Source organism: Pipra filicauda, unplaced genomic scaffold (assembly GCF_003945595.2).
Source record: "Pipra filicauda isolate LSUMZ 115617 unplaced genomic scaffold, ASM394559v2 scaffold493_size893225_pilon, whole genome shotgun sequence".
In the NCBI taxonomy this organism is placed as follows: domain Eukaryota; kingdom Metazoa; phylum Chordata; class Aves; order Passeriformes; family Pipridae; genus Pipra; species Pipra filicauda.
This window is the reverse complement of record NW_024104635.1, coordinates 371,389-397,736: the sequence shown is the minus strand read 5'-3', so window position 1 is coordinate 397,736 and position 26,348 is coordinate 371,389. Positions and strand designations below refer to the sequence as shown.

Here is a 26,348-nt window from a genome sequence, read left to right as displayed (position 1 = left end):
CGCTCCGCCGGCGGGGACCGGCGCGTTCGCTCGGAGGGCGCCGCCTGCAAACACAGGCTGGAAGGAGTCGCGGCTCTCCTCCCTTACTATTTATTGTGATGTATTTTGTTAACTTTTGGGCTCTCTGGAAGCAGCGCTGTGCCTGCCCCTCTGGCAGCGCCCGGATTAACGCTTGTCCCGCTCATGGCTGTGGCCGAGCCCGGCCGGCGCTGCCCCGTCCCCGCGCAGCGGCGGCGCCGTGTGAGATGGCGAGGCTGCGGGGACCTGTGCGGGGACCTGTGCGGGGACCTGGGCACGGACCTGTGCGCGGACCTGGGCACGGACCTGTGCGCGGACCTGGGCACGGACCTGTGCCGGCCCCTCTCCTCGGGCACTGCCCCGATCCCAGCAAAAGCGCCCCCAAACGCCAGCACCCACGGCGCCCGCTCTGCCCTCTCCCTCCCGAGGAACCGAGCACCGGGCCCCGGAGGATGTTTCAAAGACAAGGTTGCTGAAATCATACCGATCCTTTAAAAACGGTGCCGCTGGTTGTTTAAAAATACATGCGCTGCCCCGTGTCACGATTTAGAAATGACAGTTTATGACTATTTCTCCTGGACTCTGCATTTTTTATTTAAAAATATAACTACTTTAAAAACAATAATCAGAAACACGTGCATTGCCCTCGTGTCACGATTTTTACACGAGAGCCTATTGCTGCTCCTCCTGAACTCTGCATTTTTTTTTTTTAGTGTTCGTGAAGAGCAAGGTCAGTCCTGGGACTGAGAACTTTACTCGGGTGAGACGGCGGATTTAATTCCAGCAGTCAGCCCCGCGGCCGGGACAGAGGGATAACCGGGGATGTACCACCGTAAAACAACCCCGAGGTAGGAGTGGCACAGTCGTATTTTATCACTGCGGTTTGTCACCGTGCTCAGTATCACCCGGGCATCATTCTGGTTGTTCCGTTTTACCGAGCACTGTCTAAACCAGACAAAAAGACAGAGCCCGGCGAGAAAAGCTGCTCCTGTTGCTGACTTTGCATTCCCTCGGGTCTGATTTGTTCCCTATATATTGAAAGATGTACAGTTGTTTTTGTTTTTGGGGTTTTTTTTAATATATTTAAAAATACATATATTTTATATAATATTTTTTATATATAAAATCAATGTCAATCAGAATATCTCAGTTCCGGGTTTACCCTTTATTAAACTGTTTTGGGAGGTTCTGCGTGGCCTAGTGCAGAGGGACGGAGTTGCTGCTTCGTGCCGAAAACAGACATTGCGGGGGGGGGGAACACAAAAAGAGGTTCCTTCCGTTCCGTCCATGGTGGGAAATCCGCGCAGCAGCCGCGCCGCCGGGATCCGGCAGTGCCGTGCCGTCCGCCCGTCCTGGGCTGCGATAGTTGTTGTTGTTGTTGCATTTTCATTTTCGTTCTTCGCTTCCCTGAGCTCTCCACAACGTCCCGGGGTTAGGGGATTCTTCAGCGCTTGCCGTGGCCGATTCAGGGTGCGGCCCCGGTGCCGCAGCCCTGCCCGGGTCGCTGTTTGTGCCGTGCGCTCCGGGTGGGTCACACACGGCACGGCCGAGTCCTGGGCACGGGGGGGGCTTTGTTATTGCCCCCCTCGGAGCGAACATGCGATGGGTTGGATAAAAGCGCCTGGTGGGTGCCGGGGCCGGCTGGGCTCCCCGCCGTGGTTTGGGGTACCGGGTGCCGAGCATCCCACGGGCCGGGGTCGGGCCGGGCCGGCCGTGCTCCCGGAGGGTCCTGCTCCCGGAGGGTCCTGCTCCCGGAGGGTCCTGCTCCCGGAGGGTCCTGCTCCCGGAGGGTCCTGCTCCCGGAGGGTCCTGCCCGGAGCGCGGCTGTCGCTGCGCGCACATCCTCTTGAAGCATTCTGCGGTTAGGAGAGCCTTTTTTTTTTTCCTTCCCGTTTTGGCTGTAACTTTCGCACACTGTTTCTGCAGTGCTCACATCTGTTTATGTCATCCTTGGAGCGTGTTGCAGTGAATGTGGGGTTGAAACGAAGTCGTAGAACTTATTGCTTGTTAATGTGGGTGCTTAAAGAGAGGCTATGTAAATCCGTAGTTAGGCCTTTCTTGAAAGGTGGCCTGTTTTCTCCTGAGGCTTCAGGACCCAGCCCCTTCCAGCGAGATGCGCGGGAATAGTGAGTGCTTAGCAGGTTCGGAAGATACTTGTCTTTGTATAAAAATGAAACCACGAACCTTAGTGGGGTGCTCGTCCTGCAATAAGCGGGACTAATTCTGCGTTTTTCTCTTTGAGAGCCCCTTCTCACTTTGTTTTAATAGCGTGTATTGTGTGGAGAGCGACTGGAAATCGCAAAGAACTTTCAAATAAGTAAAAACTTTGACGGAGCACTGGTGATTAAATAACACAGGTGGTTAAAACAATTAGTGGGGCGTCAATAAAATAATTTATTTGAAAGGTGAATGAAGGCAGAATATTGCGGGATAGTTAGTAATGCAGCGTAAGCCCGGAGAGGTTTGGGAGCGGCTGGGTGCCGCTGGGGCCGGAGCAGCCCTGCCCCGGGACGGCGCGGCCGCAGAGGAGCTGCGGCATCGTCCGCTCGTCCCGCAAGGCTGAGGAGAGGAAGGAAAATACACCTGGATCCTGACAGGGGACACCCCGCAGGGATCCGCGGAGGGCCCCACTCGCTTCCCACCTGCGTCAATAGAAGTTTTGTCTTCCAGTTCATTAAAGTACAGTCGGGCCCTCCTCGTCGTCTCCATAGGGGCTTGGGGATTTTTTCTTCTGGAAATCCTTATTAATGGATTCATGTGGTAAACATGGGTATAAAGTGGGCAATTAAAAAAAAAACAGTAAAGGCACGAAATAAAGTAGAATAAAATAAAATAGAATAAAATAGAATAAATAACATAAAATAAAGTAACATAGAATAAAATAACTAAAATAAAATAAAATTAAAATAAACCAACCACAAACCCCACACCTCCTGAACTCTGCATTTTTTACTGCCTGTGAATAGGAAGATCAGTCCAAGCAAAAATACTGAAATTTTGTTTTGGAAGTCTCTGTCTTAAATAGGTCTCATTAAAAAAATTAATTAATTTCTAGTTAGGGGAAATGAATAGCTATCGCAGCCTTTTCACCTAAAATGCTCACTTTTAAACTGGTGAGGTCATGTTTTAAATGTTCTGTACGTCTGTAACCGCGTGTTACTGAGATTAACATCTACGGTGTCAGCCAATATTTTAACTACAGAAGTAATAATCAGGTGAGTGGGATTTTTAGAAACGTATCGTGTGTTTCCTCCTAAGCACGGAGACGCTGGGGGTCTGCCCTATTTTGTTGCCACCGCCTCTCATTTTTTCGGCATGCACAGGCTTCCCTGGAAGATCCTGACAGTTTCGGGAAGGCTCTGTTACTTTCCAGTCTTTTCCAGGTAAACTCCGATGTGGTCTCAATTATTTCCTGGATGTATATGTTTATTATTTAAAACTAATTGCAGCAAAGTAGCCCCTGATAGTAGAACGTTTACAATGTATAATGTTGATTAGCTTTCCCCAGGGAGCTGTCGTCTGGATCCAAATTTTTTTCCTCCTCATTTTTACCACTGTTTCCAAATAATCCCGCGTCCTTCCAGTGGAAAAGCCAGGGGAGCGTCTTCTAAAATGTTATTTAACACGAAATAACGACGCGTTTGAACATCCACAAAGTACTGATTTCGTGCCTGCCCTCAGACTATTACCTCAAATAACATCCCACGCTGTGTTGAGGGCAGGCGCTTGCTCTCCCGGCTCTTCCTGTGTCCTATTAATAGGACAAATCCGCCCGCGCATGACCCTTCTTACAAGAATTCGGCCACAGTTTGCTTCGACTTATATCTGGCTGCAAAACGGGTCCTTTAATTAAAAAAATACCAATACATTTTACCCTTTGAAAGCACTTCGATGGGGAGCTTGGGGTGCGAGAGTCGCACGCGTGTGCGCCTACAAACCGGAGTAGGTGCGGAGCCTCGCCCGCATCCTGACAACAGAAATCTGCTGGCTTTCAGTAAATAAAGCGTGTTTAGTTTGGTATTTTCTTTTTTTCTCAGGAAACGCGTTTTGGTTGGTATGCAAAAAGGAGAGCAGCCGTCAGGGACTTGCCGCTTATTTCCCCAAACTTTCTCAAGCGTTGGCAGGGCGGGAGGTGAAAGCACTTGAATAAAAAGCCTTTTTTTTTTTTTTTTTTTTAAGAAAAAAACCCACGCAAACACTCAAAACCAAACAAATATGTATTTTTTTTTTAAGCCTCATTAAGAAAAAAAATTAATAAGACACACCTATGTTTTGTTTCTAGGGTAAATTTATCCACCACTGAGGGAGAACCCCAGCGGCTCCTGCCCCCGTGGAAAGGGTGCCGAGAGGAAGAGCTGCAGCCCAAGGCCGGCTGAAAACCCGGTAACATCATATATACCAGCATAACATCAACCCAGGTCCCGATCGGGACCATCGCAGCCGGGGCCCCCGCGGCCACGAAGTGGTACCTGCCAAAAAGTCAGGTCTCCTGGGACGGGTTGGGAGATGATTTGCTGGAAGATATTAGGAATGAAGGAAAAACAACTGGTAGAGATGAGCTGGAAAGCTCTGTGTGTGTGTGTCCCCAGTCAGCACGTCCTTTCTTCCCCCCCGCCTTTTTTTTTTAGGGGTTCAAACCAGAGTATGTTTGCTCAGCAGGTACCCGAAGGAGCAACCCTGAGGTTTGCTCTCCCGATTTGCTCTGTCGGCCCCTTTGCGTTTATAGGTGAGCTTTTTATTCCTCAAAAGTAGCTATTATTGCTGTTAATGATTGTAAAGATGTAAAAAAGGACGTTAGAAAAAAGTGAATTCGCAGCCTGCTAGCAGAGAGCACCCCTCGCTCTCCCGGCAGTTGAAATAAGGGTGTCGATTGGGGTTAGGGAGCATCCTCCAATTTTAAGGGAGAAGTGCTTGAAGTCAAGAGTGCCTTTTTTTTTTTTTTTTTTTTTTCCCGGCTTTTCCCTTCTAGTATTAAAGTCGTGCAGGAGGAAGACGTTTCTCCTCCTCCAGACGGAAGGGAAACAGGCGTGCACGGGTTTTTAAATTTATTTTTGGGTTTTTTAAAGATGTTTGTCACGCTGCTACCATTATTCCAGGGATCCTGTAAGGTTTTCATTCACTGCCCGGTTTTCAGGGCTCCTTTCTTCATATTGCAGCCAACCCAAATTGAGACTTCGGAGTGGAAATAAAGGGGGGAAAATCAAGACAAAATAATGATAATAAAAATATGAAGCAACCTCCCCACTTCGCTCTCTATCACCCCCAAACCAAGTTGCCCCCCCCGAGCAAAATTCTCCTTGAGGAGGGAAGTTACTCCTCGTCCTGTCGGCACGTTTGAGTCATTTTATTTGCCTGGACTTTGGAACAAAGCTGGTTTCCAGAGGAAATTTCCACTCCTGCTGCCGCCTCACACCAGAGGGCGCCGGGAGCCTTCCCAGGTTTTGCTGCCTCAAGCGCTGCTGGAAATTAACTCTTTGGGCGCTCTCTCTGAAGGCTTTTCTAACCTTTTCCTTTTAAAATATACAGCTAGATTCTAACTTTCCCCCCACCACCACCCTGTAAAATGCGTGTTGGTTTGTTTCGGTTTGGGTTTGTGAGGGTTTTTTCCCCGCTCTTGTGTTACCCTTTCCCAGCACTTCCAGGGCTTGACACTCCCCCCACAGCCCCCCAGCACTCTGAGGAGATTTACAGCTTCTCTCGGTCTCTCTTAACTTGGTTCTAATTAAGTCACTGCATCACGTTTGCGTGACATTGCCGTGTTTTCCCTCGTAATTGTCAGGGATAAAAGTTTGTCTGGCTGTGTTTAAGCTTAAAGGGTCACTTAGGGCTCTTCAGGCAGGACCCCAGCGAAGCACAGCGCCAGGGGAAAAGCGGTGAGTGAACCAGCCCAGAGCACCTCCCTGTGCCACCTGTGCTGTTCAGCTCTGGGCCTGAAGGGTGCGAGGCCAAACCCTAATGTGGGGCGTAGATTAATGTGTGCTACAGGCTCAGAGCTTTTTTACACTGAGACCTAAGGAAATCCATGGGTTTTCCCACGGACAGGAGTGTGTTGGGAGGGCATCAGATTTGTGCCTGCCATGTTTCTGTGCCCCAATGGCTGTATCTGATTTGGTTCTTACCCACTCACTTTCTGGCCTGACAGGATCATCAAAGTCCATCTCCTGGCCCTGCACAGACACCCCAACAGTCCCACCCTGTCCCTGGGAACGTTGTCCAAACCCTCCTGGAGCTCTGGCAGCCTTGGGGCTGTGCCCACTGCCCTGGGGAGCCTGGGCAGTGCCAACCACCCTCTGGGGGAAGGACCTTTTCCTGAGATCCAACCTGACACAGCTCCAAGTTTGCTACAACTCAAAGAATACTTCAAGAATAAGTAACCCAAAGAGCAAATACTGCAGGAAATTATAGAAGACTTTACCTATAACTGGGGATTATAAACCCTCAGCTTCAGCAAAAGCATTTCTTGTGTTTATCTGCATATGCAAATGCTGTGGCTCACCCTCTGAGACTCCGTTTTAGTGGCAATGCAGGTTGATTATTCATAGAAAAAACCCAGGCAATCTGTGGGTGAATATTTATTATTACTTTATTTATTTACTATAGCAGTCTGTTTTCAAACAACGTAGAAGGACTATTTTCCAGAACAGGACGAGGGGGAATGGATTCACACTGAGAGGGAGCAGGGTTAGACTGGATATTAGGAAGCAGTTCTTCCCTGTGAGGGTGGGGAGGCCCTGGCACAGGTTGGGCAGAGAAGCTGTGGCTGCCTCAGCCCTGGAAGTGCCCAAGGCCAGGTTGGACAGGGCTTGGAGCAACCTGGGCTGGTGGAAGGTGTCCCTGCCCATGGCAGGGGGTGGCACTGGATGATCCGTAAGGACCCTTCCAACCCAAACCAGTCTGGGATTCTGGGATCCTCTAATTCTGATGAGCAGTTGGTTCCTCGGGTACTCAGTCCTGGTGAATGCTTGGGAACCAATTTAGCTGCTTGTCCTACACGTCTGCCTTACTCAGTGAAATGTGCTCAGCTGAAAACTACAATGCAGGTATGTCAGAAACGACTCACTGCTGACTTATTAAAAAAGAAAAGACAATGCAGGCCTGAACACTGATACCAGGTGAGTCCTGTCCCAGTGCTATATGTATTACCACCTTAAATAATGCTCGGACAGTTTTTTAAATACAACTTTCAGGAAGCGCATGAACATCTTTTCTTCATAATTTGTGCGACGTTTAACCATACCAAAACTAGATCAAGAACTTATCAATGTGGGCCCTAGATATATGCATAGTGTGTAGTTTCCAACAGATCTTATAACTCTAAATAAATGAATAAAAAGGAAGATAAATAATAAGAAAGAGAAGAAGGAAGAATAAACTAAATATTAGGATGCATCGTTTCCATGTTTCCTGTAAACTTTTATGCTATTCACATATCACTTAAGGATCAACAGAAATGCAAAATGCATGATCTGAAGATGTATTAAGAAATCTGAGGGAAAAAACCATAAAAACCAACAAAGAAAAACATTTTAATCCTGGGGGCTGGTGGAAGAACTCAGTTGAAGAGAAATAGTGTTTGTCCTTGTGTTATTTAAATGGAAATACAGATTTTAAAATTTTTTGTGACCGTTTCTTCATTTATGTCAGTAATTTAGCATCTCTCAATCAAAAAAAAGGAAAATGCATCAAAGGCTGCTGAGTTTACCCAAACACAAATCCCTCTACAGGATGTGATTTCATCACTTACTAGTTCATGTTGAGTTTTATCTGTCAAGTGTGTGTAAGGTGAGAATTCTAGTCTGAGAGCAAATAGGACAGTGTGCTGGATATTGTGAGAAGTGTGTTAAAGGGCAGCAGCAGCTTGCCCAGGCCAGCCCTGGCAGTGCCTGGTTATCCAGTGCCCAGCGTGCTGTGCCTGGGGCAGCTCTGATGTTCAGAGCCCACTCTGCCACCTGCACAGGGGGTCTCAATGGACCTTCATGTCTGGCCATGGCACTGACTCACACCTGATAACTTCATTGATTTTCTTTTTGGAGGAGGAGTAGGGGGGCCTTTGGAGAGACTTCTCGACTCTTGGAACAACACAGGGGAAAAAAATCGTGTTAAAAGGCATCTTGGCCCTTCTGCCATTTTCATTGAAGCTGATGGTAAAACCCCCTTTCACTTTACTGGGAACAGGACTGAGCCACTTAAAATGCTATTTTGTAATATAAATCTTTTAAGTCTTAAATATTTCCATACAGTGCAGCAAAGAAGTCTCAAACGTCATCAGAAAGACTGCTTCTTGTTAGGCTGTTACAATGTGCTATTTCTGTTCAAATAACTTTTACTAATATGAAAGACAAATACATTTGTACAGTTTGGGAGCCTGACACTGCAGTTGGGTGTTTGCAGCTTTTATACATTAGCCTATTTAGGACAATAACTTAACTCTTCAGTTGCATGAAACAAAGCCCAGATGTTTCTCAGCAGCGTTTCCTCATCAGGTCTTTTAGCTGAGCCTTTCTGGAGTGTAGTGTAGAGTTTGGTTACAGTTAAGCTCGAGTCATATATTCCAAGAGTATGAAGGGGTGATGTAGTGAGGCACAAGTAGGAAGGGGGAAGAGGGACACTGAAGGAGGAAACAATCTTCTCCAGCTAAGCCAAGTCCCCACCCGTGGGACTATGGAGAACTCTTAAGTTCTCATCTTTGGATCTTCTTCCCTCCTTGGCAGTGACTTTAAAAAGGATTAACTGAGAGAACAGCAGCAGAAAAAGCCCCCAAAATACCATGCTCTGGGAAGGTCAGGGAGGTTGCCTTCTCCAGATGTACGGGGGCTCCAGGGTTCAAATTTGAATCTCTCTGTGCTGAGTTGCTGTGATGTCCTGCCCAGCATCCTATCTTCCCACCCAGGAATATATTGAGGGCAACACAATTTTCGTGGATTAGTTATTTGTTTTCCCTGGAGTTAGCCTGGCTGGGTAAGCACAACTGAGCAGCATTTATGGAGTCATACAGGTCTCACCAGTGATCTCCCAACAGGGGGGTATTGTCCAAGTGACAACCTACCTGAGCTTGTGCCAAATGCCACTACAAGTCTCTCTTTTCTTTCTGTTTCTGGGTGTGTTGTGTCCAATGGCAGTGTCCTACGATAGCTTTTCCGGGGAGGAACTGCCTTTATAGCTGGTGTCTTTATAGCACCTTGTGCAGTGGCCAAGGCTTACAAATACTCCAGAGGAGTAAAATGTAAAAACTATGGTAGAACAGCCTCCTGTTTTGATGAAAAGTTGCTAGCAGTTATGACATAATGAACTTAACCAAGAAGGCAATAAAAATTAAGTGCCCTGTTTGTGAGTGATGCATATCCTATATTAAGGCTAAATTTCCTGTAAGTTATACATTGAAACATTTTCCATTATGATGTTCATAAAATTTGGTATTCAACAACATTGCTTCCTTTCCTAGGTCTTTTGGAATCCAACCAGAGGACTGCAGGTGAGAGAGAAGCAGGGATACACATCACCAGAAGGTTGTGTTCCAGCAGTGGGAAAGCTTCGGGGAGCTGCTAAAAGCATTCTACACTGCATTTTTCTCTGGCCAGACTTCACGTGAGTGATCAAATGACAGGCCGTTATTTTTTGTATTTCCGAGGAAGTAATATTTTTGCTACTTGTAATGACTATTTGTAATTTTTGCTATTATAGTAAGCACCTATCCAATCAATCTTGATTTTTAAATCTCTTTTAGTCTCTTGAACAAATACGTTTACAAGAAAAATCAGGTTTGTTTAGAATCATGGAATGATTTAGACTGGAAGGGACTTTGAAGGTCATCTGGTCCAGCCTCCTACTCAAAGCAGACCTAACCTACTAAGATGGGTTGGTTTTCTATTAAATTTTTTTTATTATTATTTCAATTGCAGTATTTTATGGCAATAGTTCTTGCTGAAGAGCTTGTTCTAAACCACTTTCCATTTACTAATTTCCCCTGTTAACTTTTGCTATAAATATTCCCTGTAGTCACCTTTGGAATCAACAATCCCTGTTCACAATTTATTCTCTTGCCTCTTGCATTGACAATGGCAAAGAACAGAGACTAACCTGAATATGCAGAGTAAAATACAGTTTGGAAAATGGGGTTTATTATCCCATCTTCTGAAGAATGACCATACCTCAGTCCAGGATTATTGCTTTGAAGCTAAAGGAAATTAAATCATTCTTCCACCTTTAGGCCCAAAAGAAAATGACTTCATTTCCGTGTATTTCCAGAGACGATGAGCTGCTGATCTATGATTCTTCTCAACTTATAGGACAGCTGAACAAAATGTAAAAACCAAAGGCCTGGCTTTGCTCTCAGCTGTTCTGGTATAATCCAAGCTCAGCTTCTCTGGTGTTAATGAATTTATTCCAGTTTTATTGTACTGTGATCAAACCAGAATATATTGTATAGTTTGCGTGAAAGAATTGGGCCATTTTCTTCTGTTTTCAGATGATGAGCTGTCTGTTAGTTGATCTGTAGCCTCCCTTTCTCACCCTTTCCCTATTCTATAATTTAAAAAAATGTGTATTTGCAAAAGAACAACGACAAACTCTACCTGAAAAACTGTGTTACACAGTCTTGCAAACTCTTGTCTTTTAAAGAGAAGCCCCCTGCAGACCATGGAACCTGGGAAGGATCCTGTGGAGGATTTGGCCATGTTTAGAAAGCATCCAGAGTAGCTATGACAACTTCATGTCCAGGGGCCAAGATCGTGTCCACATACCAAATCTCTGACACTATGCAAGATCCTTATCCAACCTAAAGAGGAAACTGTAAAATTAGAATTGCCTAAAATAACCCCTAGAGAGACTATTGCCAGTTCTTGAGAAGAGCTGGGGTTTTTTTTGACATCTCAAATACAGCTTTTTCTTAAAATGTCTGAAACAGGAAACTTGTGAAAGAAAAGAAAATAATTAAATGAATAAGGTATCCACAACCCTGGAAAAACAGGTTCCCAGCTAGGTCCTTTTTTTGTTATTTGCTGTGATTTCTTTAACCTTCTTTGATCAGTTAAATGGACTTGGAGTGTTATAGAAGCCTCTGAAATATATCAATATAATTTTCTTGGGTTTATATTTGAAATGGGAGGGGTATCCAATGTGGGTTCCAGCTCCCTCTGACCTGGATGAGCTGGGATTAATGCTGAGTGCAGCGAGGGAGGCTGATCTCAGCACAGGGAGGTGATCAGGGTCTCATCCATTACCTGGTCCAGGCAGTTCGGATGCTGACTGTATTTTTTTGATATTACATGTGGAAGTGAAGCATTCCAACTGATAGAAATCTGCTTGTCCATGCAATGAATATGTTGGCTACAGCACCTGCAGCCTGTGCTTTCTGGTAAAAGCTGAGCTCTGTGTTAATTCTCTTAGTTATTGATTGGTAATAGTGTTTCTGCTTCCTGTCTCTGCAGTGAGGTTTTTACATCCTGCCTGTAGTTGATCCCTTCCTGTTTCTCTGGGTATGGCAAGGTTCTGTAAAGCAGGTTTTTATAAAGGAAGAGAGACCTGCAAAATGCATTACTAAAGGTACTGATTTAAAAAACCAGGTGCACAAATGATGTTTGGGTTTAAGTAGCTGGGATGAGGTTTTGAACATTGGCTCAGGCAGAACCAAACTCAAACATTTTAATAATGGCATGTTAACATAACTGCCTTATGCAAAATATTTCTGGCTGCTTTTTATGAAAGTAAACAGAAAGAGTGATATATCTGGATAAAGAGGAGCAGATGGTAATTTTCATTATTCCTCCCTTCCCCTCTCCTTTTACTTGCATCCCAGTGAGGGAGAACTAAAAGACAAAATCTCCTCTTTAGTGAATTTGGAACAGAAACTCCAAAATAGATATCCCAACTTATGCCTTAACGTTTGCCCTGTGGGGTCATGCTCTTGAACGCTCTCCATCCACTGGATTAATAAGGCCAAAGGATTTTTGTCACTGAAAAAAAAAATGTTCACATTTTACACGAGTTAAGGACTGCTTTGATTTGTGAAAACTCATTTTCAGTGTCTAAGTTCTTATCCAGGAAGAACTCTCCACTGTGATAATGGTTATCTGCAAGTCAGTTTTAACTTGGCACCCTTCACGTTTGGCAGCAGATTTTAGCTCTACGTAACACTGAGTTATTATTAATGTACCATATTGCAGATTTTAGGAAGGAATCAAGTTTTCAAGTCTTGGGGTTTTTTTTTTAAGTCAGGAAATGCTACAGATAGGCTTTTTACAGGCATGTCACTTTATGCTCTACATGTCCCGTGCATTTCATTATATTTCCCTTAAAATAACAATCCTTAGGTTAGTGCACATATTTAGTGATCAAAGCCATGTATTATACCGCCTGAATACAAAAGGTTTCACTCCATGTTTCAAGATCTTTTTCATTCTCCACATTTATAACATGACCTGTGTTAATATTGCATTGGCACTGGTGGGGTTTTTTTTATTTGACACAAGTCTAAGGATGTCTGAGTGGTCCTGGTTCAAGGTGTCTGTCACATGAGGCACAGAATTTCTCTCAGTAAAGATTGCTTTGTTTTTAAATTCAAGTGAATCAGAAAAAATACCTGTAAAAGGCTAAAAAGTATTTAAGGGTGGTGGAGGATGCACTTGGGGACAGCAGTTCATACAGTGGTGGGTAAAGTGGTGTGAGCCTGGCATGTGTATAGGGATGGCACTTAGTAATTGCTTATTCTGTTTGCCTTTTTTGTTGACTGATGTTTTTATCTGGCTCTCTGGAGTGAGGTATGCTGGATGTACTGTGGCTTTCCAAAAGGAAATACTGAAGTAACCCACACGGAGCCACAAGGAAAATAAACTGTCATTTCTAACACACGGCACATGAAGAAAAGCGCTTTCACATCACTTTGTTTCCTGCTCAAAGCTGTTTCTCAAACTGTGTAAGATCTCCAGCTCACATTATTGTTCTGAGGGGCTTCATACAAGAAGGGCTTTTTTTGTCTAGCAAGGCTAATGAGGTCCTATAGCAAAAAGACACACAATATCAGTAAGGAAACAGCTAATCTGACATTAACGTTCAATGTGTTCACTCATTTCTAAATGCATATTAATTTGGTGTAACTTTTCTGTCCTTGTACTAGAATAGAAAGTAGGACATCTGTGAGTACAGTAATTAAACAAGTCAACTAAACCCCATTTGAACAAAAGGCTTGGCATGGCCATGTTCCTACAGGTGCTTTTCTGTGCTTTCCAAAGCTGGGGTGGGTTCTGCTCTGTGTGCATCACCATCCTGTGTCCCTCACACACCAGCCTTGTTAGTGCAGCAGTCGAGCACTGCTGTCACAGGAAAAGCCATCATGCATTTCTGGTGTTCCTGGGATCCATCAGCATTGCCAGTCTCCCCATCTCCTTTGTGGAGGACACAAATTAAGGGGTTTTGTAGCTGGAGTCGAGGGATGAGACATCCTATCGCTACATGCAGAGGTAACGGAGCTTTTCAAGTCAGAGATGTCGCAGATGTTTCTTTTAGGCCCACATTAGAAACTTTTGCTCATACACTGATGTCAGCCTGGGTCTGAAAAAAACATAAATCCCACCTGGCCACTGGAGCTGAGCCAGCACAGTTCCTGGCGTGGACACAGCTGTGCTGCCAGGAAATGGCTGCTGCCAGATTAACCTGTTGGGTTCAGAGCCTGGTGCAACTCCAGTGGCACAAAATCCCCTCTGGCAGTGCCCTTCCCTGCAGAGCTGTGTGACACTCACAGGGACTGGGACTGCAGACAGAGGCTCCTCAGGGCAGCAGTTGAGATGGGCCTGGTGTGAGAACAAGGGGGAGACAAAGACACTGAGAAAGTGTCTGAGAACACAGCAAGAGTCATTGGCAGGTCTGGTAGGAGCTGTCCCTTTGACTGCAGGAGCCCCTTTGAAAACTTCCCACTCCATAAATCCATTTTTTTCGCCCCGGAAGCCACATTTTCTATGTATGCCAGTTTCCACTGGCTGCAGGAACATCTGCTGGTGGGACTAGGTTTGTTTTGCTTAGAAACACCCAGCATTTATTACCCTTCAGCTAAATGCTGAAGGGTCTGTCCCAGGAGGACTGCTCTGGATAGCAGAGAGGAGCTGGGTCTTCAGCCAGACCCTAGTGGGACAGTAAATGCCTCTGGTTCTCAGCAGATCCTACAGCAAGAACTCTCTCTGCCTGCTTCACAGTCCCAGCAAAAGGACTGCACAAACCCATAACCCAGCAGTATATCAGGTTCAAAGTATTTCTTCTGTCGTCACGTGCATCTGCCTTAGGTTATCAGCAAACCACAAAGAATTACACCAGCGAGGAAATATTCAAAGGTCAGCCCAGGATCAGTCTGAGTGACAGGTGGTGATGGGGTTTTTATTAGGCTTTCTGTCTCTGGTACCTGTTGATGTAGGAATGGCTGAGTTCCTGGGAGCCAGCAGCTCCAGGACCCTTTAGTCTATGGGGACTTGTTTAATTACCCTTTCTTCCTGAGATGAACATGAGAAAGCTTCGATGGGTTGCAGCAGTGGCAGAGAAACATGACTGTGATGCTCTTTGACCAAAATCAATTGTCCAAAGCACTTCAGCATGGAAAAAATGTCACTGGACAACGAAAACAACAGGAGTTAGTGGAGTGAAGCTGCTGGAGAGGTGATTGTTCACTGTTTTCTGCAGTATGAGAAGTAGAGGGCATCAAGTAGAGTTTAAATTACTCAATATTTAAAAGAATCTCTGGTTCCTGAGATAAATGGTTGTTTCAATGAAAGTATTAGAATTATTTTTGGTTGAATATCGGGAATTAGTCATCAAAGAGATTTGATAATGTAGCTATTTGAAATCCATATCTTATAAGTGTGAAGTTCTGGCATGACTGGAATGAAAGTATAGGTGAGTCAAGCACAGTAATTTTGACCCAACTGTAGGCTACAGAAAGTTTGCAGTTTTCTATTCCAACCAAAGACAAAAAAATGTAATAATCCAAGTATCAGAACTTCTAAACTAATTTTCTGAAAAATCAGGTGCTTCAGAACAATATCCAAGTCTTAAGATACAGCAGTGGAACAGAACATCTCAGTGGTTGTGTTTGTTGGGCGGAGCCTGGCAGGGCAGCAGGCACGCCTGTCCTGAGAGCAGTGCTTGGGAAGGGGCAGGGCACAACCCCCGCATTCCCACCGCGGGCACAGCCCAGCACCAGCCTGGGGACAATGGCAGTGCTCCTGTGAGCTCAGAGGTGCAGGAACCAACCACAGCACAACGGGAAACAGATTTTTTTCCAAGCTTGAAAAGCCTTTGCCCCCAAGTATTTTTAACCCACGTATTTCAGAGCATGTCAGACAATTGATCAGCAATCTGTTGCTGAAGTGATGTATTTATCTGATGCGTGGTTTCACTTAGCAGCTACAACACGTACAGCAGAGAACTGAAAAAAATGAACTGGAACTCTATGCAACAACTCTTATTCAAAACAGATGTATTACTTGGTATATGTTTAACATTCTCCTCATAATCCCAACTTGATCCTTAACCATCATGCATTAGAGTGTTGCTTTTAAAGAAGATGAAAATGGGCTGCTAAAATGCTGCCCATATAATCTGAATTATTTTCAGCCCTGTTGTTAAAGCTTAGAGATAAAATTCTCTTTTGAACTAAGGTTGAAGGCATCGTGTTTGATATATTGGTATAATTCCTGCAATATAAATACTCATAAATTAAGTTAGTGGTATGGTATGATTTCCTGTAATCTGTTTCCAGAATCAATATTTTATTGAATGAACTTCTTATTTTAACTTCTCACTTACTGACCCAGTGGTGCAGCTGTAACGTGTGCTTGATCACTCACTCTTTTAAAATCAGATCTGACTATGCAGCAGTGTAGATGGGGCACAGTTTTGGAAGAATCGCACTCAATATTGTGTGCATAGAGACTGAAAATAGCACTATCACACCCTAATGTAGATTCTCCCATCTTAACATCCTGTAGTACTTTAGAAAACGGCCATGTAATAGAATCCCCATTTGATGGGCAGGAAAACTGAAGCCATGATTATTTCCTTCTTAAAGGATGCTTAACTTTAAGCACCTCCCTATAACATCTACTTTTGTAAATGTGGATTTTATTTTTAAGAATCCCTTATGTGTAGCAATTATCATTCAGCTAATTACCCAAGATTTATTGCAAGCCTCTGCCAGTGAGTGTGTGACCTCATGCAGAGCAAAAGGCTGTTTGTTCTGAGCAGGTGGAACTGTATCCCCCATTGCGCCGGGCTGGGGGTGTTGACAAAGGCAGCAGCAGATGAAGATGCTCTGCAGTACTTTGGGGGCTGGGGTGGTCCACTGGCACTTCTTTGGGGCAACGCACAGTTCCTGTGCTGTGTCCTTCTCGGGAACACAGCAACTGCCAGGAATCATCATCAGTCCCTGCAGGTCTCCTGGGAGCCTCGGGTTCCTGCAGCAGAACCTGGTGCTGCATCTCTAAGCTGCACAGCCAAGAATGTGATGATTTCCCTCTCCTCAAACAGTTCCTCGCTCCCTCTTTTCTTCGCCCTTGCTTGTTCTGCGTCTGTGCTTTACAGGCTACACCACATTTAAACACACAGTGATCCCACTGCGGGTTTTGGGGGTGGAGGAGGGAATGTAGGAGTACTAACAGAAAAATTGCTCTTTTTGTGGTGACCAGAGCAACTGTATTAGACAAAACTGCTTTTTTTTATCAGTGTTTAAAAAGTGTTTTCTGATGTGGTAAAAACTGTTATATGGATGGAGTTCAAGAAGGTGGAGGGCATGTGAAAGTTTATTTTATAAAGGGAAAACTGGATTGTTTTGTAGTTAGGGGTTCTGTACCTAAAATGTCTCTACAGATTGAATTTCCAAGTTCTTTGTTCTCAGACACTTTGTTTCAGATGGGCAAGTGGAGAATGAACAATAAGGTTTAAGTTGATGCCTTCATAGATGCAGTCTGAATGCTCTGATTTACACAACATGGTCTCTAGGTTGATGATGCCACCATAAGACTCCAAGACCTCACAAGTCTAAGCCTGAGAAATCCCCTGTAGCCAGTGCATACTGACTTCATAGGAGTGAGATATGAACCTGCCATCCAGCTTCAGCCTCCTCTGTAGATTAGTCCAGGACATCACTCTTGATGTTTCCAAGGACTATAACTCCACAAAGGCTGGTGTCATTCTCCAGTGGAGTTTAAAATGGAATTTAGGAGATCTGATATTCCCAGGGTAGCCATGCAGTGCTGCAGCAGGAGGGAAACAGACCTCCAAAACATGCCACTATAAGAAAAGAGCAAGGAAAAGCCCAGTCCTGGAAAATGCACTGGCACTACAAAAGAGTGTGGAAGTCTGGGGAAACAATGAATTGGAGCTGAAAAATATTATATCAGTCCTGTATGGTTTTAATAAGTAGTTGGAAGGTCTTCCGTGAGGAGTTTCTGTTCAATTTGATCTCACTCAGGGATAGAAGTTGTTCATTTGGTCCCATAAAGAGCTGAACTTCCTGAGCAGGCACATTGGAAGTTCTCTTACATTGGCATAGGAAGCTATTTTTTTTTGTAAAACATTTCACATTTATGTCCTCCCAGAATTAAAGGCATGGGGCCTGCTCCAGAGCCCTCTGCAGTCACTGATACCCTCACACTGATCTCTGGGAGCTTTAGGGCTCTCTTTTGGACCTCCTTTTTTTTTCCCCCCCAGTTAGCTGCCATTTATATAACAGAGTTAAAAATTCGGGGAACTCAAAGCACACAAAGAATTTGCAGTTTGGGATAGGAAGGGAAGGATTCCACATCCAACCAAACCAATCCCTGTCTTCCCTGCTACTTGCTGCTAAGCATGAGGAGAGTTTTCCAGCTCTGGGTGGGACTGACAGCTCATTGCTGGGTTCCTGCTGCTCCTGGGAAACCACCATTCATCCAGCCTGCAATCTGCAGAATAAAGGAACCAGATAATCAATGACACTCTCCTCTGTCCATATTTAAACATTTATGGCATAGATGTTGACAGATGATCTCACCATCTAAACTCCCTTTGTAGTTGACGGAAGGACAAAGACACTTCTGTCTCATATTTTTGCAAATAAACAAATGGATATACACATATACAAATGTAAAAGCTCACAAAGGTTAATTTAAATGGTATCCTGACAAAACTTGAAGAAGAGAATGAGACATTCTTTCCTGACCTTTTTTTTTCTCTTGTGCTTTGCCAATTCAAAGGGAAGTCAGTGTGCTTTGTGCAGACAGAAGTGTAAATCTTTTGAAACTCCAGCAAAAAATACATACAGCAGATATAAATACAAATAAAATTCAGGGTAGATGACACCTTTCTGGAGTAGTTATGACTGGATATTCTGTCTACAACTAGCTGTTACATTAAGGCTGTGGGAACATCTACAGTGACAAAGCTGACACTTCATTTTGGCCGCTTTAATGAGGTGTTTGGTGTCCTGCTCCTCTGCTGGGCTTTTGCATCACCAACCCAAAAGCTGCACCATCACTAACGCAGAGAGAGTCTTTTTCTGTCTCGTGTCCAGTCAATCAGCTTTCCTCCTGTGCTTCATCCTGCAGTCTCCCTCTGAGGCAGAGCTGCAACCTGAGGGTCATAGACCCCAGGGAGTTCTTCGTTTCCTGAGAAAAGATGAAACCACTGCTATCTTTGAACAAAACCATTTATCTTAGTACAGAACCAGTGTCTTGTTCATCCCCAAAAACTGAGCTGAAGAGAAGTCTCAGCCCTCCCTCAACACATGCGATTCTGTCCTTCATGAAGGTTACAAAAACATCTGTCCTGACACATCTGGGATCACAAGGAGACTGATTAAAAACCTGGAAGACAGACTGAGCTTTCCCAGTCTGAGCTTTCTGCCATGGAAGCAGGCGCCATAAGGCAAACCTGACTGATCTTTTGCAAAAAAAACCCCCCAAAACAACCCAAAACCACAAAGAAACCCCCCAAAGATGGAAAATGTCTTTGTAGTCAGTTGCTGTTCCCTCGTTGTTCCTGAGCTGCTGGAGCCCTCTCATGTCTCCTCGAGCTGCTGCAGAGAGGTCGGGAGGAGCCCTTGGACACTGGCAGAAGAGCTCTGTGCTCAGGAGATGGTGCTGGCTGATGGCAGCCCTGGCCAGTGCTCAGGAGATGGTGCTGGCTGATGGCAGCCCTGGCCAGTGCTCAGGAGATGGTGCTGGCTCATGGCAGCCCGGGGCAGCTCAGGAGATTGTGCTGGCTCATGGCAGCCCGGGGCAGTGCTCAGGAGATGGTGCTGGCTCATGGCAGCCCTGGCCAGTGCTCAGGAGATTGTGCTGGCTGATGGCAGCCCTGGCCAGTGCTCAGGAGATGGTGCTGGCTGATGGCAGCCCTGGCCAGTGCTCAGGAGATGGTACTGGCTGATGGCAGCCCTGGCCAGCTCAGGAGATGGTGCTGGCTCATGGCAGCCCTGGCCAGCTCAGGAGATGGTGCTGGCTCATGGCAGCCCGGGGCAGCTCAGGAGATGGTGCTGGCTCATGGCAGCCCGGGCCAGCTCAGGAGATTGTGCTGGCTGATGGCAGCCTGGGGCAGCTCAGGAGGTGTGTGCTGGCTGATGGCAGCCCGGGCCAGCTCAGGAGATTGTGCTGGCTGATGGCAGCCTGGGGCAGCTCAGGAGGTGTGTGCTGGCTGATGGCAGCCCTGGCCAGTGCTCAGGAGATGGTGCTGGCTGATGGCAGCCCTGGCCAGTGCTCAGGAGATGGTACTGGTTCATGGCAGCCCGGGGCAGTGCTCAGGAGATGGTGCTGGCTCATGGCAGCCCGGGGCAGCTCAGGAGATTGTGCTGGCTCATGGAACCCCGGGCCAGCTCAGGAGATTGTGCTGGCTGATGGCAGCCCAGGGCAGTGCTCAGGAGATTGTGCTGGCTGATGGCAGCCCAGGGCAGTGCTCAGGAGATTGTGCTGGCTGATGGCAGCCCGGGGCAGTGCTCAGGAGATTGTGCTGGCTCATGGCAGCCCAGGCCAGCTCAGGAGGTGTGTGCTGGCTGATGGCAGCCCTGGCCAGTGCTCAGGAGATGGTGCTGGCTGATGGCAGCCCTGGCCAGTGCTCAGGAGATGGTGCTGGCTCATGGCAGCCCTGGCCAGTGCTCAGGAGATGGTGCTGGCTGATGGCAGCCCGGGGCAGTGCTCAGGAGATGGTGCTGGCTGATGGCAGCCCGGGCCAGCCTGCAGGCCGTGGCACATCTGCCCTGGGCTGGGCACTGGGCACTGGGCTGGGTGTTGGTGGTGACCCTGCCTGCTGTGGCAGCAGAGGGTGAGCAGTGAGAGGGGAGCCGAGCAGAACACGCTGGCCTGTCCCTGCAGGACGCGGTGTCTCCGTGGGTGCAGCTGGGCTGCCCACCACGGTCCTGTGCTGGGCAGGGCTGTGGGAGGGTCCCTGCACCCCATGGCTTCGCTGCACAGCTCCTGGGGGCACACCGAGTTGGGACTGAAGGCCAGGAATTCCCTCTTCTTCCTCTTGTTGTGACACAGAAAAGATTTCACCAGTCCCGTCAAACAAGAAGATCCATTGGGGTAATTAAAAACTACTCATTTAATACAAACGTCTGGTGTTGCAGTAAACCGGCTGTTTTGTCCACAAAAACCTGACCATGTTTTCAATTAAGCCTTATCCCCTTACTGATGTTTTCATATTTGTGCTACATTTACATAAAGTTTCCTGACAAAATATGTCTTTCCTCTTGCATGTTTATGTGTTTCATGGTTCAGCACATCTGTGGAATTGTTTAGCTATCAACAAAACTAACGCAATACAAGAACTCTGATCTCATTCGGGCTGTCTCTCACCACTTGGACATTAAGTTGCAACTATTCCTTCAGGTAGGTTTCAGCTCCAGGCTGTTCCCTGCTCTGCCACCTCCCGGGGAGGAGCCCTCCCCTGCTGCAGATATTTGGGATGTGGGTGTATGACTGTGACCCGGCCAGCTGCAGGAGCCAGCCAGTGTGTGAGCATGGGCTCAACCTGCAGAGCCCTGCATCAGACACCTCCCTGTAGAGCTTTATCTTTGCAGAGATGCAGAATCCCCTTCCCAGAGCCTGCAGGGCGCTGCAGGGGGATGGCTGGCTAATGGTCATGGATCCTCAGTGGGACACAGGTGTCTCTTGTGCCTCTGAACCCCCCCCCCCAGTCTGACTGGAGAGTCACTTCTCTCTATCCCAGCAGCCACTTCTTCCATCACATTGTTTCACACTTTCTACCACTGTGGGAACATCGTGTTCATACACGAGGGAGGAATTTAACTCTCTGAATGGACCTGGGTGTCATCAGCTTAACCATACTGTTCAGATAAGGAAATAAATGCTACATGATGGTGCTTACCCTTGCTTGTGACAAAACACCAGCTGTTGTACAACCTTCCTTTGAAAATTATCTGTGGAGTAGCTTTCACCTTCATAAATGCACACAGGAGAAGTGGTTTGGTAGGATTAGCATTAGCCTTAAAAAAAAAAAGATATATTATGCAACCGGTTCTTAGTTTTTAAATCTTCACAGGTGGAGAAGACACACATTGATCAGGACAGAGTCACATGTGAACGAACCAGCTGAACTGGGAAAAAACTTGCAGTGGCTCAATATATAACAGCTGATGAAAAGTTTGGGAGCATCCTGGGCTCAGGGGCCAGTTGGCCTGGAACAGCCCACATTTACATTAGTAAATTCCTGGTTAAACAGGGTGTTTGCATTCAGAGCCGTGGTCTCACCTACAGGCATTAGCCATGGCTTCACTGCTGGTGGCCTTTCGGGACCTCTGAGGTGCGTTTTACTCACAAATCATTGTTTATTTTAAACTCTGTGATGGTTGAAGTGCAGCTTTGTGAGAAGATATGAAGTTCTTGGCAGCAAGTGTGCTGAATTGCCTTTCTCTTTGAAAAGAGGGAGGCTGTTCACAGTGCTGTGCGGGAGGGGGATGAGAGGCATAGGACCTAAGTTGGAACAGTGCTGGGTTTCAAACCCAGTTTTTGTAGCAAAGGGCAGTGGAAGAGGCTGGACTGAGAGGCTGAGCAGCCTCCATGCTCAGAGGCCTGGAACACCCAGCTGAGCAACCTGCTCTGACCACACAATTGTCCCTGCACTGAGCAGGAGGGTGGACTGAGGGCCCTTCCAACCTGAATCGTTGTCTGTGGAGCAGGGTGTGACCCTCTGGGACTCACTGAGGCTCCCCTGACTGTGCTCGGGTCAGGACAGTGTCACTGAGGGGACAGCTGTTCTGCAGCATCAGCCCTGCAGAATGCCCAGAAATGGAGAGGAAATATGTGCAGATTTAAAATGTTAAAACCACAAGTATAATAAATTCTCATTTAATGTCAGTGAGTTAATGCTGAGAAGGTAAAACAGAACATCAGATGTTCTTATTTTCCCCGAAGCCCAGCTAACTTCACAGACAGAGATTATCATAGGAGCAGTTTCTGAATAACCCATTTCAACAACAGGATTTGTGGCTGGATGTCTTTGTGGTAACAGCACTGCAGCTGCTCTTTCAACAGTTTGGCTCACACCTATGCACTTCACCCAGCAGTTAATATACATGCTTTGAGTGGTGTGGTGCTCAACACACACAATTTCCTGGGTGGGCTGCAAATCCCTAAGTATGTATTTTTTCAAGTCGTTGAAGTTTCTGAACATTTTGCGTAATTGTTGTTCTTACTCTCTTTGTCACCTTACGATGTCTCAACACAGATTATTTGTTAGAAAGCCAAGAGCCAGGTGGAGTTCCTGGGGAAAAGGAACAACTAAAAATACTTCTATTCTCTATTCATTCAGTGACATTGTCTGACACCGTATTACACGAGATTACTGATCTAATGGAGCTTGACATTGTACAAGAACATGAAGCATGAGCCCAAACCTGCCCTAAGCTGTGACACCAGGCCTAGAAAGCACTGTGGAGCGATAATGTGCCAATTAGACGTGTCCATTTGTGTTACTTGCAGGCAATGGAAGACAAGCCTTTCCATCCTCCCTTCCAGATTCACCCTCTGTAACAGTTATGAATGAGAGGCTGAAACTGTGAATTACTCAGCCTGTTCATCAAGAACAGCAGGGCCAAATTCTTCCCCCTACCTGGCATGAAGCTTTATTTATTAACTTGGTGGGAGCTTCTGGACTGCTCAGAGTATCCCAGTCAGCCTGGTGTCATCTGAAAATAGTTGTCACTCTTCCCATTCTGAGAGGGTACTGATGAAAGGCAGCAATGCTCCCCTGGAGGGGCTATGTAGTTATTATGAAGTAGCCTAAATGTGAAAAATAAACAAGTAATAACAAGTTTTAACCACCAACAGCACAGGCTAAATATGAAAGATGAGGCAAAGGAAATGTTGGTGTCTGGCTTTTCAGTCCTTCCTATCAGGATGAAATTAAATATCTTTCTACTAAAAGAGAGCCTGACCCAAAGACTGTTGAAATCAGTGGAAAGACATCCACTGCAGAGGGTTTCTAGAAAGGCCCACCATTCTGAAGACAATTGGCTCACACACAGCCATTCCTTCCTGATGGATATTTGCAGCTGGGGCTAATAATAGTATTTAATGTTCTTTCTAATAAATCTCTTGTCATATGTTTAGTGTGTCCAGTGTTAACTTACATTTCAAGCACGAAATATGTTTATCTCTACTGGGAGTTATCAGATGTAAACACATCAAAATGCTGTGACTATTTGACCCCTGCAAACTAAGATAATTCTGTAGGATCCAGATCTCTGGGTAGAATTATTTCCTTTTTTAGTATCTTGATGGAAAGAAGTTTATACTGGCCCTTGAAAATGGTCTTTATCACGTTTTCTGATAGATACTATCATTCTGGTTCTTTGCTTTTGTTTTTTTTTTTTTTTGGAGAACCTCTATATGTCATATTATCTGCAAAAATCACATGTAAGTGGAGGGGAGTTTTGAACATACACCACACATTATAAAAAGCAAACTGTGCTTACAAGTAAATTTCTGAAGAAATTTTTCATTTTGCAGGATCACTTCCTATATTCCTTTTGTCCTTCTGTTTCTGACACAAGCAAAATCCCACTGCTGACTGAGGGACAGGCCTGTACGCTCTCTCTATACATAACAGAGAAGAGGAGCTGGATGTGTCTCTAGAATCTCCTCCTCCTCCTAACTAGTCATGTCTTGCAAAACTACACTCTGTGAAACCAGAATTGATTTTCTGTTGAAAACTCACTGAAGTTTTGAACTGATGGAGGGGTTTAATCCTGGCCCTCTCCCAAGCAGAAACACATTCTGAAAATTGAACTTAAAGTCTCTCTCTGAAAACTGCATTAGTATTAGCAAACAGTCTGCTGTCGCTGTGGGGTACAGCACTTCAAACCAGCTATTTCAGCATGGAATTTTCCTCCCCTCCCTCAGATGCTGTGAACTGTTGGGGCTCAGTCCAGCAGAGCCCTGGCAATGCTTGCAGTCCCCTTTGGCAGGCGAGCAGCAAATGACTCTGGGCTGGGACTCTGTCCCAGAACAACTATCCCTATTGGAAACCTTAGCTAAGTCGAGGAGCACCACATCTGTAATCTATACCTTTCTTCTGCAGGCCTCCTAAAATAAGGATAGATAAATATAGAAACCTGTTGAGGCCAGCACGTGGGGACAACGTTTTATTTGAAGGGGGGAGAACAGGCAGACGGTCATGTCACTGGGTTTGAGGTAAATCCCAGCCCTGCTCCCAACCTGCTGTGCAAACATAGGTGGCATTTGCACCTATACAGCTTTTCCAAGTTCCTCTGGGAGGGTTACCAGACTGGGGAAGGATGGCACTAGTGCTGGGATGAGGAAAGGCAGGTCTGTGCCAGACAGTGTTGCCTCTTCTGGTGCATGACCACATCCCACTGTTGGGGAGCTCACAACGCTAAAACTGGGAGTTTGGGCACTGGAGGTCAGTTTTCTAGAGACCACAGTCCTTCTTCTGCCACTTTCCTTGTTTGTGATTGTAGGAAAGCTGTTGCTCCACCTGGTATCTGTTTCTCTGTCCCCACTTCACTGGATAGTGAAGTGGTGCAGGGATGAACACACAACATGTTGCCAGAAGTCTCCATCTCAGTAGTCCCATAAAATATACTACATTGCATTGCAGGAAATGATCTGCTTGGGCAGCCCTGGGCTGTCTGTGCTCCTCAGAACGATGCACGTGCTCGGGCAGTGCTGTTGGGTGCAGCCTGCTCACTGCTGGGGAAGGAGATGCAGGAAAGCAGGAGATGCCCCAGCCCCTCTTCAGGCCCGTGCACTGACGGTACAGCCCTCAGGGGAAGGTTCCTGCTTGTCTTTTCATTCCTGCCCTCAGCTGCAGCATCAGCCCTCAGGCACCTCGATCTCAACAAGACTGTCAGTATCAGGAGATAGCAGGAAACCCAGGTGGCCACCTTGCTCTGAAGTGTGTACAGTCTGGGACATTTTCATAGCCCGGATTGTGGCTTTTACAACAAGAATCACTCTAAGGGACTCCTAAAGAACCCTGTGACTCTGAATTATGCACAAATTGTCCACTTCATCCAGACAAGTCATAGAATAAAATTGACATTAATCTCTCAGAGTGAATACACTTGTAGCATGAGGATCAGTAACACTTTCTGTGGGGTGAATGCAGAAGTAGTTCCTTGTGAGCCCTCTGAAACTGCAGAGGGAAGGCACTGCAAAAGTAGAGCACATTACCATCTGAAAAATCAGGAGCTGAACAGATAAAATACTGGAGACAACAGAACTTCTGTGTATGCTGTAGTGCACTGGAATCTAGACTGAGCCTTGGCATTTGCAGAGATAATCACTGGAGCTGAGGCAGGGCTAAATGTTGAATTAATACACATGATAGGTCACCATCCTTTCGTCTTTCCTTCTTGGAGGAAGTAAATAAATCTGTCAGTTTAATCTAGCACATTAACCTTAATCCTACAATTTACTTACTAGGGGATTTGTATAATCTACCCGATAAATAAGGACAGCAATTATTCCTGCTACAGAGGGCTGTGAGAAATATTTGCAATGAAGCTTGAAGCTGGATTTAAAAACTGTTTTGGTTTTATTAGAAACACAAAACTCTGCCCAGGTTTCCTGGAAAATTCCACGGGGCCCAATGCAGGTGGGAGCTCATTTTTCTGTATGTGTGAGTGTTTGCTTAGCCAAAGTGTAGATCCAGGGTTGCACGTGGTCCTGAATATGGGACAGGAAGAACCTCTAGGAATACCCTTGCAGGAGCACACTGGAAGAACAGCCTTGTGCTTCACAGAGGTCCAGCCACTGCATGATCCCACCAATAAGTCTCATGGTGGAGAAAAGCAACATAGCCCCATTTATCCCCTATCTGCTAACAGGCCTTATTGCCTT

At 45.9% G+C, this 26,348-nt stretch overlaps 1 long non-coding RNA gene across 4 annotated transcripts; it reads left to right on the top strand.

Moving 5' to 3' along the window:
• The first annotated feature begins 296 nt into the window (after positions 1–296).
• LOC120324324 lies at positions 297–23,589 on the top strand. Of its 4 annotated transcripts, none has more exons than XR_005565548.1 (6): positions 297–866; positions 4,301–4,401; positions 4,675–4,744; positions 9,461–9,603; positions 20,742–20,852; positions 21,526–23,589. It is a non-coding gene; the product is annotated as an uncharacterized LOC120324324 (long non-coding RNA). The 4 variants fall into 4 exon arrangements; XR_005565550.1 differs by having other exon boundaries at positions 20,742–21,786; positions 22,795–23,589; XR_005565549.1 differs by having other exon boundaries at positions 4,678–4,744; positions 20,742–23,589.
• The last annotated feature ends 2,759 nt before the right edge of the window (positions 23,590–26,348 follow it).